Source organism: Colobus angolensis, unplaced genomic scaffold (genome assembly GCF_000951035.1).
Source record: "Colobus angolensis palliatus isolate OR3802 unplaced genomic scaffold, Cang.pa_1.0 Scaffold215, whole genome shotgun sequence".
NCBI classification, from domain to species: Eukaryota; Metazoa; Chordata; class Mammalia; order Primates; family Cercopithecidae; genus Colobus; species Colobus angolensis.
In genome coordinates this window covers 1,856,033-1,868,296 of record NW_012115322.1, presented here as the reverse complement: position 1 = coordinate 1,868,296, position 12,264 = coordinate 1,856,033, and positions in this window count along the sequence as shown.

Sequence of the window (12,264 nt, the reverse complement as noted above, 5' to 3'; positions counted from 1 at the left end):
TTCTGGATATTAGCCCTTTGTCAGATGAGTAGATTGCAAAAATTTTCTCCCGTTCTGTAGGTTGCCTGTTTACTCTGATGGTAGTTTCTTTTGCTGTGCAGAAGCTCTTTAGTTTAATTAGATCCCATGTGTCAATTTTGGCTTTTGTTGCCATGCTTTTGATGTTTTAGACATGAAGTCCTTGCCCATACCTATGTCCTGAATGGTATTGCCTAAGTTTTCTTCTAGGGTTTTTATGGTTTTAGGTCTAACAGTTAAGTCTTTAATCCATCTTGAATTAATTTTTGTATAAGGGGTACAGAAGGGATCCAGTTTCAGCTTTCTACATATGGCTAGCCAGTTTTCCCAGCACCATTTATTAAATAGGGAATCCTTCCTCCATTTCTTGTTTTTGTCAGGTTTGTCAAAGATCAGATGGTTGTAGATGTGTGGTATTATTTCTGAATGCTCTGTTCTGTTTCATTGGTCTATATCTCTGTTTTGGTACCAGTACCATGCTGTTTTGGTTACTGTAGCCTTGCAGTATAGTTTGAAGGCAGATAACGTGATGCCTCCAGCTTTGTTCTTTTGACTTAGGATTGTCTTGCCAATGCAGGCTCTTTTTTGGTTCCATATGAACTTTAAAGTAGTTTTTTTCCAATTCTGTGAAGAAAGTCATTGGTAGCTTGATGGGGGTGGCATTGAATCTAAAAATTACCTTGGGCAGTACGGCCATTTTCACGATACTGATTCTTCCTATCCATGAGCATGTAATGTTTTCCCATTTGTTTGTGTCCTCTTTTATTTTGTTGAGCATCCACTAAGGTTTTTAATCTTGTGCGAATTGCCCAACTTTTAGGTCCTCCCAAGTCCTTTCCCTTGCTTTGTTCTTCCTGGGTGTTTTGCCTGAAGCTATAGATGGTGCCCTTTCGAAGGCCTCAGCATCTCTAGGTTCCAGCAACAACCACAACGAGTCAGGAAAAATATCCGCAAACTCAGGATCACCAAATAGCTGTCGATAAGTAGTGCCAGGGACTGCTTGTCAACACATGGCTAAAGCAGTTGCTGTCAACCCTAGCTGCACATTAGAATCACCAAGGGAGCTTTTAAAAATCACCAATACCCAACCCTACTCCCAAACCAATTAAATCAGAATCTCTGGGGATGGAGTCTGGGCACTAGAATTTTTTTTTAAGTTACCCAGATAATTCTGTTGAATCCAGTGTTGACAGCTGCTCAGCTAAAAGATGAGAAAACCCATAGATAGGCACAGGGATTTAATAGAAGCCAAAGAACCTAAATGTTCAATTAAATCTTTCAGAATGATGCTTCCCCATATTACTATACTCTATATCTGCTTATTTTTAAAATCCTAATTCCAAAATAAGTATACTATTCACAAATTTACAAGGTATGCATACATGTTCATGCACATATACATAAACACAAACACACATGTGATAAGTATGCTTGTGTAAGTGTATTATTTTTATACCACTACAGTCAAATATGCTATAGATCTGGTTTGGGGGATAAAATTAGTATTAAAATATCAGTAGTATTTCCATTCTACCACCACACACACACACACAGGCGCACGCACCACTTCCTTCTAGTTCTCTCTAAGGCTAGGATCTCACCTTTACATCTTTCTAAAATTGAAGAACACAGGAAGTCATTTCAGCTGCTGACAAATGAGAATAACTTGACTCTAGGTATAGTCATATACTTTAATCAAGGAAGTAAATGCCTTAAATTTCTGCTGGTTTCCTATTATAATTAAAATTGGAACATCTTAATTTTTATAGGAACTACTGTTGGATTTTTATAGAGATGTGTGTTTAATAATTTTTCCTGTGTCACACAAAGAATGTAATGTGGACAACTGAAAGGGAAAAAGGCAATGGTGTTCAGAGGTTTAAAATAAATTAAACATTCCTTCCAGGTTTTTCTGGATGACTTCCCTCCATAAATTACATCTTTTGCACTATGCCATTTGTTTCCCCCAACTATTTCTATATGGTGTAATAATTACATGCTCCATTGAACTCAAAAGGGTTAGTGAAAGGTTAGGTGAACAGAGCAAATATAAGAAAATGTAAAGAAAAAGCTGCAATTTGGTCTTTGTTGGTACATAAAAAAAAAAATTAAGTGAACAGAAATTTCATGGAAAAGACAGAAAGCACCATCATTCTGTTCAGGTTACATTTCACACAAAGTTCAATGTAAGGAGACATTTAAGGCACTTTAAACATAGTGTCTCCTTATTACTCATGTCTCCTTTTCCTTTCATAAGCAATGAAGAAACACACAATGATATCAGGAAAATATTTAAATATCATTCTTGTAGCACATAAGAACAAATAGATAATTTACACTATAAAAATTAAAGATAAAAATAAACAGGATTTAAGCTGGGCATGATGGTGTGCACCTGTAAGTCCCAGCTGTGCAGGAGGCTGAGGCAGGAGGATTGCTTGAACCCAGTAGTTAAAGGCTGCAGTGAGTTATGATCACATCTGGGAATAGCCACTGTACTCCAGCCTGGGCAACAGAGCAAGACCCTGCCCCCCAAAAAAACGAAATACAGGCTGAGCACGGTGGCTCACGCCTGTAATCCCAGCACTTTGGGAGGCCAAGGTAGGTGGATCACGAGCTCAGGAGATCAAGACCATCCTGGCTAACACAGTGAAACCCCATCTCTACTGAAAATACAAAAAATTGGCCAGACGTAGTGGCGGGCGCCTATAGTCCCAGCTACTCGGGAGGCTGAGGCAGGAGAATGGCGTGAACCCGGGAGGCGGAGCTTGCAGTGAGCCGAGATCGCGCCCCTGCACTCCAGCCTGGGCAATAGAGCGAAACTCCGTCTCAAAAAAAAAAAAAAGAAAAGAAAAGAAATACAATACACAGGGTTGGATTATCTGTCTTCATGGACCTATGAGCAATTCAAATCTCAGCACATCCTTTACAATATGTCCAGTTTGTCTTAGTATCTTAGATGTTTAAATCTGAAAAAGCTAATAAAGCTTACTAGTGCAAAAGCCAGTAGGTGTCAAGAAAACCGCATCAGCCTATGTACAGATTCAATTTCCAGATAGCTCTTCCACCTCCTGCATTAGTAAGGTAAGGAATGGATGCTGCTGTGTACCTCCCTGCACTCTGCACATACTGTGCTTTAGGAACCACTTTTCAAGGGTGCCCTTGGTATTCTTTTCACTACATCAAAACTTGGCATTTGAAAGGAGGGGCACATGAAAAAGTAGGAAAAGAAAAGATACTATGATTTGCCCTGGACCTTAGCTGCCCTATGAAGAGCCCAGTATTCTCCAAAAGCATTTATGCTGAATTTCTAAATACATTCCTAATAGCATAAGAACTAAAATTATCTCATTGCCAAACAAAAGGCTTCTGCATTGAAATGTGACAGCTCGCTGCTCAGGCGGCTTGTTGCCAGAAGGATACACACAATTTCCAGCAGAAAATTGGTTTCAGGATTTCACCCAATAGTCCAGACATAAAATAAACTTCCCTAGCTCTTTGCAACAGGGCAAGGCCATTGGGATTCACCCCTGCTCAATCCAACAGAGAGCCCTGAATTTCCTTGCAATGTAAGAACTCAAAGTAACTAAACCAGATCATGTCTCAAATGTTATAGACCAGCATTGCATTCTGAGGCATTTCTATTTCTTCGGTGATTTTATTCCACAGAATCGCTCATGACTTCAGACAGTATTGCTTAATTAAGCCCCAGTAGAACTGAATTTAAGCCTTCACCTGAGAAAATATATTCCACCATTACTCAAGAATGCAGTTTGCCACTACTGGACATGACATGAATTGTTTAGCTCTATTAAATAGAAGTTTCCCAAAAGTTCCAAGCCATTTTTTGCCTTCATAAAAGCGCAACACATGTCCTTGCTAGTTAGCATTTGAATATGAATAGAAAAATTCATGAGTTGGTGGCATTTTCAAAAATGGACTTTCAAAATTATTTTCGTTTTTTAAAATTGCACTACCAGATGCAAATTTAGTGATCATTAAGCCTACTCTTCTCATTTTACTGATTAGAAAGGAGACCCGGAAACACCAACTGATTGGTTCAAATCAGGCAGCCATCTAGGGTAGAACCAAGACCAAATTCCAGCTTTCCTGCTTCCATATGTCTCTTTTCAAAGGAACAGGAAAAGGACTTGAAAAACAGAAGGTCTAGAGAATGCTGATTCCCTCATGGAAGACATGGTCTTCCAGGCGACTGGCTCCTGTAAGCCTGGCAAAAGCTGCCAGGGGGAACAGTCACTTGTCCATCTGAAGGGAAGGAAGCAACTTAAAAGATGAAAGAATCATGAAAGACCCCTGCTGCAGCCCCAGCCCCCCATAAAACTGTTAGGTTTTTTAAGTTTTATAGGCGTATTTGGCTTTAAAGAAAATCTGAAACATAAAATCAAAATTTATAGATCAGATATGTCAGGAAGCACAGTTTATGTTACCAAAAAAAAAAAAAATGGAATGTTTGCTTTACTAAGCTCTTCACTACAGTTTTCTCTGACATAATGACCTCCCTTATGATTAATAAATATCCCATTCAGGTGCAACATTCAGGGCTATTTCTATGGCATTAAGCAAGGTACACCTCTGCACTGTTGACTCCACTAAATTTAGCTTACTTTCTTATTGCAATTGGGAGGAAAACACATAGTGTGAGATGCCCATGGACAATGATCTACTGGTGCCAGGTCATGCCCACTCACAAGAACCTATTGTGGGCCTATCTTCCCAACTCTGTGTTCAGTGGTTAAGGGGTCTGATAGTTGGTCCTTGGTGGATGAACACAGTGAGGAATGGAGAAGGCATGAGACTGTGAAGCAGGTTCACTTTGTACCAGTTGCCAACTTGTCTGAGTCTAGTGACAAAACACATTCCTATGCAACAAGTTACGGGAAGCAGATATGTTACTTACAGATAGGTAGCAAGGAACAGAAGAAGCATGATATCCATGGTGAGCCAGTTCCCCAAGGCTCAAGGAAGCTGCCCAGGTTGGATGGAGTCTTGACAGCATGTGCCCCACTTTCAGCACAGCTGAGGACCCTGAAAGCAGCCACCCTGGGTTGTATACCTCAGGGACATGCGATTCACTGGGCTAAAGAAAATCCTGCTTCCAGGGGAGGAAGGAACAAAGCCCAGACTGTCCTATGCAGTTCCTGCCTAACTCAAGTGTTACATTCCCTAGGAAGGACACAAGCAAAGCCTGGATTGTTTCAGGCAGCTCCTCCCTATCTCAGCTATTGCCTTCCCAGCACATTCTATAGTTACGTATATAGAACTACAGGAACTACAGAAAGCGGGGATAACTGAGCCAGTTCAAGGCCACCTAAAAAACTGTTCTTCAAAAGCAAGCTTGTTTAGGTTCCACAAGTTGCTTAGAACAAAAAATAAAGGATCATACAGAAATGGTCCAGGTCCCTGGTGAGATACCATGTAGCCTGGAGTCTGGGCCTTAGCAGCTTAACTCCCTGCAAAAAGAAAGAAAAGGGAAGTATACCCTACTGGGGAATGGAAGTTTGGGGAAGCCATTCCAAAGACTTCAAGTTCTGTGCCAGGCACAGAGACCATGGCCCAGGCAATGTGCCAGCATCAACAGGGTAATGACAGTGACACAGAGCAGCCAGGACTACGCTGGGCAGGGGATGCCTGGACTTCATGTCCCCAGGTGTACCTATAAAAGAGGATTGACTGGGGCCATCTCACAGCTACCACCTGGAAGCTTAAAAGCCCATGGAAATATGAGAGAGGACAATTGGTGGGACCAAGTAGGAAAAAAGACACATCTCTACCTCTAAGCTAGTGTCGTCAGGTGCCATCTGGTAAGTGGAGCATGAGAGATGGGAAAGCACTAAATGAAAGCTACTGCTTCAGCCTAATTGGCCCAGACCTGACCTCCTAACAATCAAATTTCATTTAGCCTGAATTATTTGGTCTCAAAGCCTTAATGACAGAAAAAAGAGCTGAATTGAGAAATACACACATCCTCCACCCACCAGGGAGGGGTCAGTAGTCACTGAGACTATTTGTATGTAGGAGTAATCACTAGGCTCACAGGATGTTAATGACAATATCTAATGAGGTGCACTATTTCACTCTAGCAGAGACTAGAAAGTATTTATAGTTAGCAAAGTTCTAATGGATTTTATACTGCAATAGGTGCTTGTGTGGGGAAAAGCATATTTAGGGTCCATTTAGCATCATTACGTTCCTTATGGCCTCTTTTGTGATCTTTACCCACCTAACCCATGAGTAGGGTGATATGAACCTATTGAACTGTTTGTTATCTCTTGCTAAACATAATTGGCCTTCCATTAAAGACACAGTATGCGAGTTACCTAACATCCAAGTCTACGACCAAACCATCCCGTTATTGTCTTAATGCAACTGTGGCTTCCCAAAACTCAGACAATGCACACAAACAATATGTGAAAATCATATTTGCCACTCAAACAGACTTTCCAGTTCGACCAGAGGATTATGATGGGCATGTACATGTGTAACAAATAGTCAGTGTCATTCAGGTAACCAAATATTTATTTTCTTATAGGCCAATCCCTGAGTATAAATAAAAACTTTAATTGTGACTAAGATTTGCTTATCTTTTCATTGTTGATATATTTTGCTCCATTTATATCATTGAGGTTAATGAAAACATTTGGGATAGGAAACATTTTTAAATCTTGTAAAGTTTATTGGTCCAGTGCTTTTTAAAAGTATTATCAAATACATTTTGTATCGGGTTAATGATGAAATATTTTGGCATAAAGAACAAAAGGAATTCTTCCTAAGGCTCTTCTCATTTGCAAAATGAACTAAAAAATGAAGCCCAATATTCTTCTTATCCCACAATCCTATTATGGGCTCAACTGGCCAATAAAAAATATCCAGCTGGGTACATGGATTGGGGGTCCAACCTTTATTTATTCAGTTTGAATCTTTCCAAATAATCGCCTCAGTTCAATAATTTTCAACTCTACTTTCATTTTGTCCCAGATAGATCCGGCCTAAATAACTGTTTTAGAAGAAAGTGGATATTCCACCAGTCAATCAAGAAATTTCCACAAGAAGATAAAAGGCAAGCAGATTGAATATGGAAATGTACCCAATTCCAAGAGAATTTGTTGTGTCCTGCAATCATTTGGTTTTACATCTGTGTCCCATCTAGGAGCAGTCACCCAGTCATTTAACCAAATACCAAATCCTCAAATTGTCTGCAAATACACTGCAGTTCATTTGGGTAGGTTTCTTTTTAAAGAAAGTCTGTATGTTATTATTAAAATAATAGCACATGTTTATTAGTAGACAATTCAGAAAGTATATTCAAACCAAAAAAGAAAAGAAAATGAAATTATCCATATTTTCCTCCTACTTCTAAAATATGTTTTGTGACCCTTTTGTTCCATCATGTTCCCATCCTCTCTCCCTCTGTATAGGTGGGTGTATGTGTGTGTATGTGATGTTTATGGGTTGTGTGTGTGTGGTGTGTGTGTGTGGTATTGGGGGGGGGTGTCGGGGCTTTTGGGAGTGTCATGTTGAAACTCTATTAACCCTATTGAGGGTTCAAGAGGGCAAAGAGAGACCCAGAGCCAGCAAACAAGACATGGGGTTTTATTGGGGGCTTACACACAGCGGGAAGAGTTCAGTGGCAGGTGCTGGACAGGAGAACCGCAACCGTTTGCAAATAGCACGCAGGTTATACAGCATTTTCACTTAACATCCTCCCTCTAACTATCTCCACCCAGCAATCTTCCTTTAACCCAAAACTCAGGGCCTCGATCCCCTGCACAGCGTGTAGGGGGTGTGTGGTGCGCGTGTGTCTACTCTAGAGATCCGAGTGTTGGAATTCATTGTCCAGGTTACTTGCTTTGCCACATGCACCTATGTAACTCCACCACACTGAGACGACACCTGGTCTCAAGATGTTTAGAGCTCAGAACCCTATGTGTTGAGCTTAGGATCTTTGTTGCTTCTCATGCCCCAAAACTATTACTGAATTGCTTGCCTGGATTCTGGCCTCACCTTACTCTGCATACTTTTAGTTGACATTTTGTTTTGTTCCCACCTGTGAGACCTGCTGGACTTGTCTTCTCCCAGGACACCTGACCCTGCTGGGCCCCTTTGGTACCAGTCTCTGCCTCAGTTCCACCCTCTGCTCCGATGTCCAACCTCCAGTCCACCTCTGCTTCCTACCTACACTCTCTCGCACTCTACCTAGACGTCTTTTCCTCTTCCTAGATCTCCTGACATTGCTGTTTCCTTTGCCAGAGGTTCCTAGGTGTGCCTACCTAATCTCCAGATCTCAGTCTTCTGGTCTGTTACATCCCTCTACTAAAGAAACCCACTTCTGACTTGTGGTGTGTGTAGATAGACCTTTAAGGACTCTGTTTACTCAGCAATTGAAGCCTATGGAGATTTCTTACCACTTTCTTTTTTGGATTAGAATGAACTTTTTTGTAGAACAATATTTTAAAGCAGCTACTTGCACTTTCAAGAATGGTAAACTTTAGCAATTATAAAACAAGTATAACTTCCAGTCTTGGAAAGCAAACCACAGATCCACATAGCTCCTAATGTCCACCCGAAATAAGAAGGACTGCTGCAACTTTTACAAGTTCAGGGAGTTGCGATATCCTCCAATGCCATTGAATGTTGTAAACAACATATTGGACTTAGAAATAACTTTTCGATTTCCCGTAAGACTCTCTACTTCATCCTGGCTCTGCCCCTTCTGGTCCTACATTCTTACCTTGAGTCCATGCCCCAACTTCTTTCCCAACTCTAACACTGACAGTTACCACGATAGGAGAAGTTTGCAATTTTTTTTAGGAAAATAAATAAATGCATTAATGTAACCATCATTATTTGGAAGTTTTAATTGTTTTATGCTGTTTGAATATACTACTTTTAACTCACAACATCCAGTTGTTGTGAAATATCTAGTAAGTCCATAATTTCGGCTCTCAAGAGTTCTGATTTCTTCCCTGATACATAACTCATCCACTCCGCTACCTTGTTCAGAGCGCCAAAGCAGGAATTGGCCAACAGAGAACAAGACAGGAAATGTCTTGATGAAAGACAAAAAGCAAAGGTCCAGGTAGGCAGACAGGATTACTAGCTCCCATCCCTCCCCTCCCTCCTCCTGTTTAAGGAATTACCCCAGCAAGTCTCTTCCCTCTTGTACATCAAGTTTTCTGTTCCTAAATGTATCATTTCCATCAATCTGCAACTTGAGACATCAAATAATGATTTTAGCTTCCCTACTCCCTCAAACAACTCTCTACTTTCAAAACAAACACCCAGCAACCCAACAACACACACACACACATTTCCAGAGGACAAAATATAAAACAAGTTGGGAAAGTGCATTGGAGAAAAGAAGTAAAAATTATACTTAAGACACCCACACACCACTTCCTACTGCCATCCCAGAGACAGAATGGGTGCCTGAGAGAATCTCCCCAGAAGTGTGAGAGGGATTTTGAGTGGAGGGAATTGCTGACCACTTCTCTGGCAGACCCAGTGGGATGCCTGGTAGGGCATGGAAAAATGGTCAGCGGAGAGAAGCAGGAGAGAAATTAGGCAAGATAAGGCAAGCATCACCTCTGGTTTCATAAACAGCCAAGTGTGGTGGAGTGGGGATTTCTAGGTTTTTCATGAACTTAAGAGTTGACATTTGGCCGGGCGCAGTGGCTCATGCCTGTAATCCTAGCACTTTGGGAAGCCGAGGTGGGCAGATCACGAGGTCAGGAAATCCAGACCATCCTGGCTAACACAGTGAAACCCAGTCTCTACTAAAAATACAAACAATTAGCCGGGCGTGGTGGCGGGCGCCTATAGTACCAGCTACTCAGAGGCTGAGGCAGGAGAATGGTGTGAACCCGGGAGGTGGAGCTTGCAGTGAGCCGAGATCTCGCCACTGCACTCCAGCCTGGGCGACAAAGTGAGACTCTGTCTCAAAAAAATAATAATAAAAAATATTTAAAAATATAAAAATAAAGAGTAGACATTTGAAGATACCTAGAGAGAAGATCCAGCTTGCTAACTAGCCCCAAGAGAAGCCAGCCAGAAGAATGAAGGCATATTAGTCTATTTTCACACTGCTGATAAAGACATACCCAAGAATGGACAATTTACAAAAGAAAGAGGTTTAATGGACTTTTAGTTCTACGTGGCTGCGGAAGCCTCACGTTCATGGCTGAAGGCAAGGAGAAATGAGTCACATCATATGTGGATGGCAGCACGCAAAGAGAAAGAGAGCTTGTCCAGGGGAACTCCTCTTTTTAAAATCATCAGATCTCGAGACTTATTCATTTCACAAGAACAGCACACGCAAGACTTGCCCTATCATTCAATTACCTCCACCAGGTCCCTCCCACAACATGTGGGAATTCAAGATGAGATTTGAGTGGAGACACACCCAAACCATATCAGAAGGGAACCACATTCTTGAAAATTGGAGAGCAGGGAAGCGGAAGCAGTGGTGCCTCCACAGGATCCCCTGCAGTACTCTGTAAATGGCACCAGCCCAGACGCCAAAGATCATCCCTTGTGACACACAGAGAGCCAACACTGGAAGTCATCCATGCCTAGAGGCTCAACCATGGACATCAGTAGCTGGACTGCATTAGCACTGGAGTGGGAAACAAAAAATAAGGGAGTAAACCAACTTTTATGTTGCCAAACTGTACCCGGGTACATAAACAAACTCCCCCTCTGCCTTACAGTGCCAGGGGATGGACCCTGAGGCTTAATGGGATAGCATCAGGACCATGAGTGAGGGAAGGGAAGCCTCAGAGAGGCAGCTGTGAACTGTGATGTGAAGCAGATAGTAACCTGTCAATTTGACTGACGATTTACACAACAGGAAGTTTTTAAATGTAGTTGACTGAAGTACATGGTCATGCCAAGATTGTTTTCCACTGCCCAGTGAAAATAGTGGCTTTAAAAAGAATTAAATTCTGTTAAATAAATATGTGTTTTTCCCATCTGATTTGTAATCACTTAACTCACTTCTGATGGCATATATACGTAAAAGTCAGAAGGAAGAGAGCTGCTGACCCATTGTGAAGAGGACTGAGACATTGAATAACAAAGTGAATGAGATCACAGTGATGATGTCAGGCAGAGGTTATTAGCCTGATGTAAGACTAGTTTTCTATGTCCAAGGTGAATCCAAGAACAGGTTTTTTTCTACCCAGGAAAGTGTACCTTCACACAGGAAAACAGACTTACAGAACGTGATATTAATGAAAAGGACAAGCAGAGTTTAATGCCTCCTCCCAACTTCTCAAATCCAATGGGAAAGAAACGGTATACTTCTAGCCACAGAGAGGAGATCATTTATTCTCAACATTCCAAGCAGTATGTGGCCCACGCTGATGACCGAGGAGTCACGCTGGGGAATGGGTGCAGGTCAGCGGCCAGAAGGCCTCGGGAAACTGGCTTCTGTTTTTTTTTGTTTGTTTGTTTGTTTTGTTTTTTTTTGTTTTTGTTTTTGTTTTGAGACGGAGTCTCGCTCTGTTGCCCAGGCTGGAGTGCAGTGGCCGGATCTCGGCTCACTGCAAGTTCCGCCTCCCGGGTTTACGCCATTCTCCTGCCTCAGGCTCCCGAGTAGCTGGGACTACAGACGCCCGCCACCTCGCGCGGCTAGTTTTTTTTTGTACTTTTCAGTAGAGACGGGGTTTCACCTTGTTAGCCAGGATGGTCTCGATCTCCTGACCTCGTGATCTGCCCGTCTCGGCCTCCCAAAGTGCTGGGATTACAGGCTTGAGCCACCGCGCCCGGCGAAACTGGCTTCTATATCATCACTCCAGCTCAGGGAAGACCTTCCATCAGAAAAGCCTAGGAGATGCAATGCAGCAGCATGGGTCAAATATTTGTCCCACTGTCTAATGCTCCTCAGAAAGACCCCAGGGGGCCCCTCTTCAAATAAGACAACTGATTTTAGTCTTACTTATAGGGAATGTCCAGGCAAACGGCAAGTAGCCTAGACACACTGAGAAGCCAGCCTCCCAGCATAGCAGGGTGATCAGGAAGATGGAGCCAAAGTTTTTCAAGCACATGGGGTGGGTGGGGAGAAAGGAATGAACAAACATTTAAAAATGCACAATTAAAAGCCAATTCAACCATTTTGGTTCAAAAATCAAAGTGGGGCCAGGCCCCATGGCTCACGCCTGTAATCCCAGCACTTTGGGAGGCCAAGGCAGGCAGATCACTTGAGGTCAGGAGTTCAAGATCAGCCTG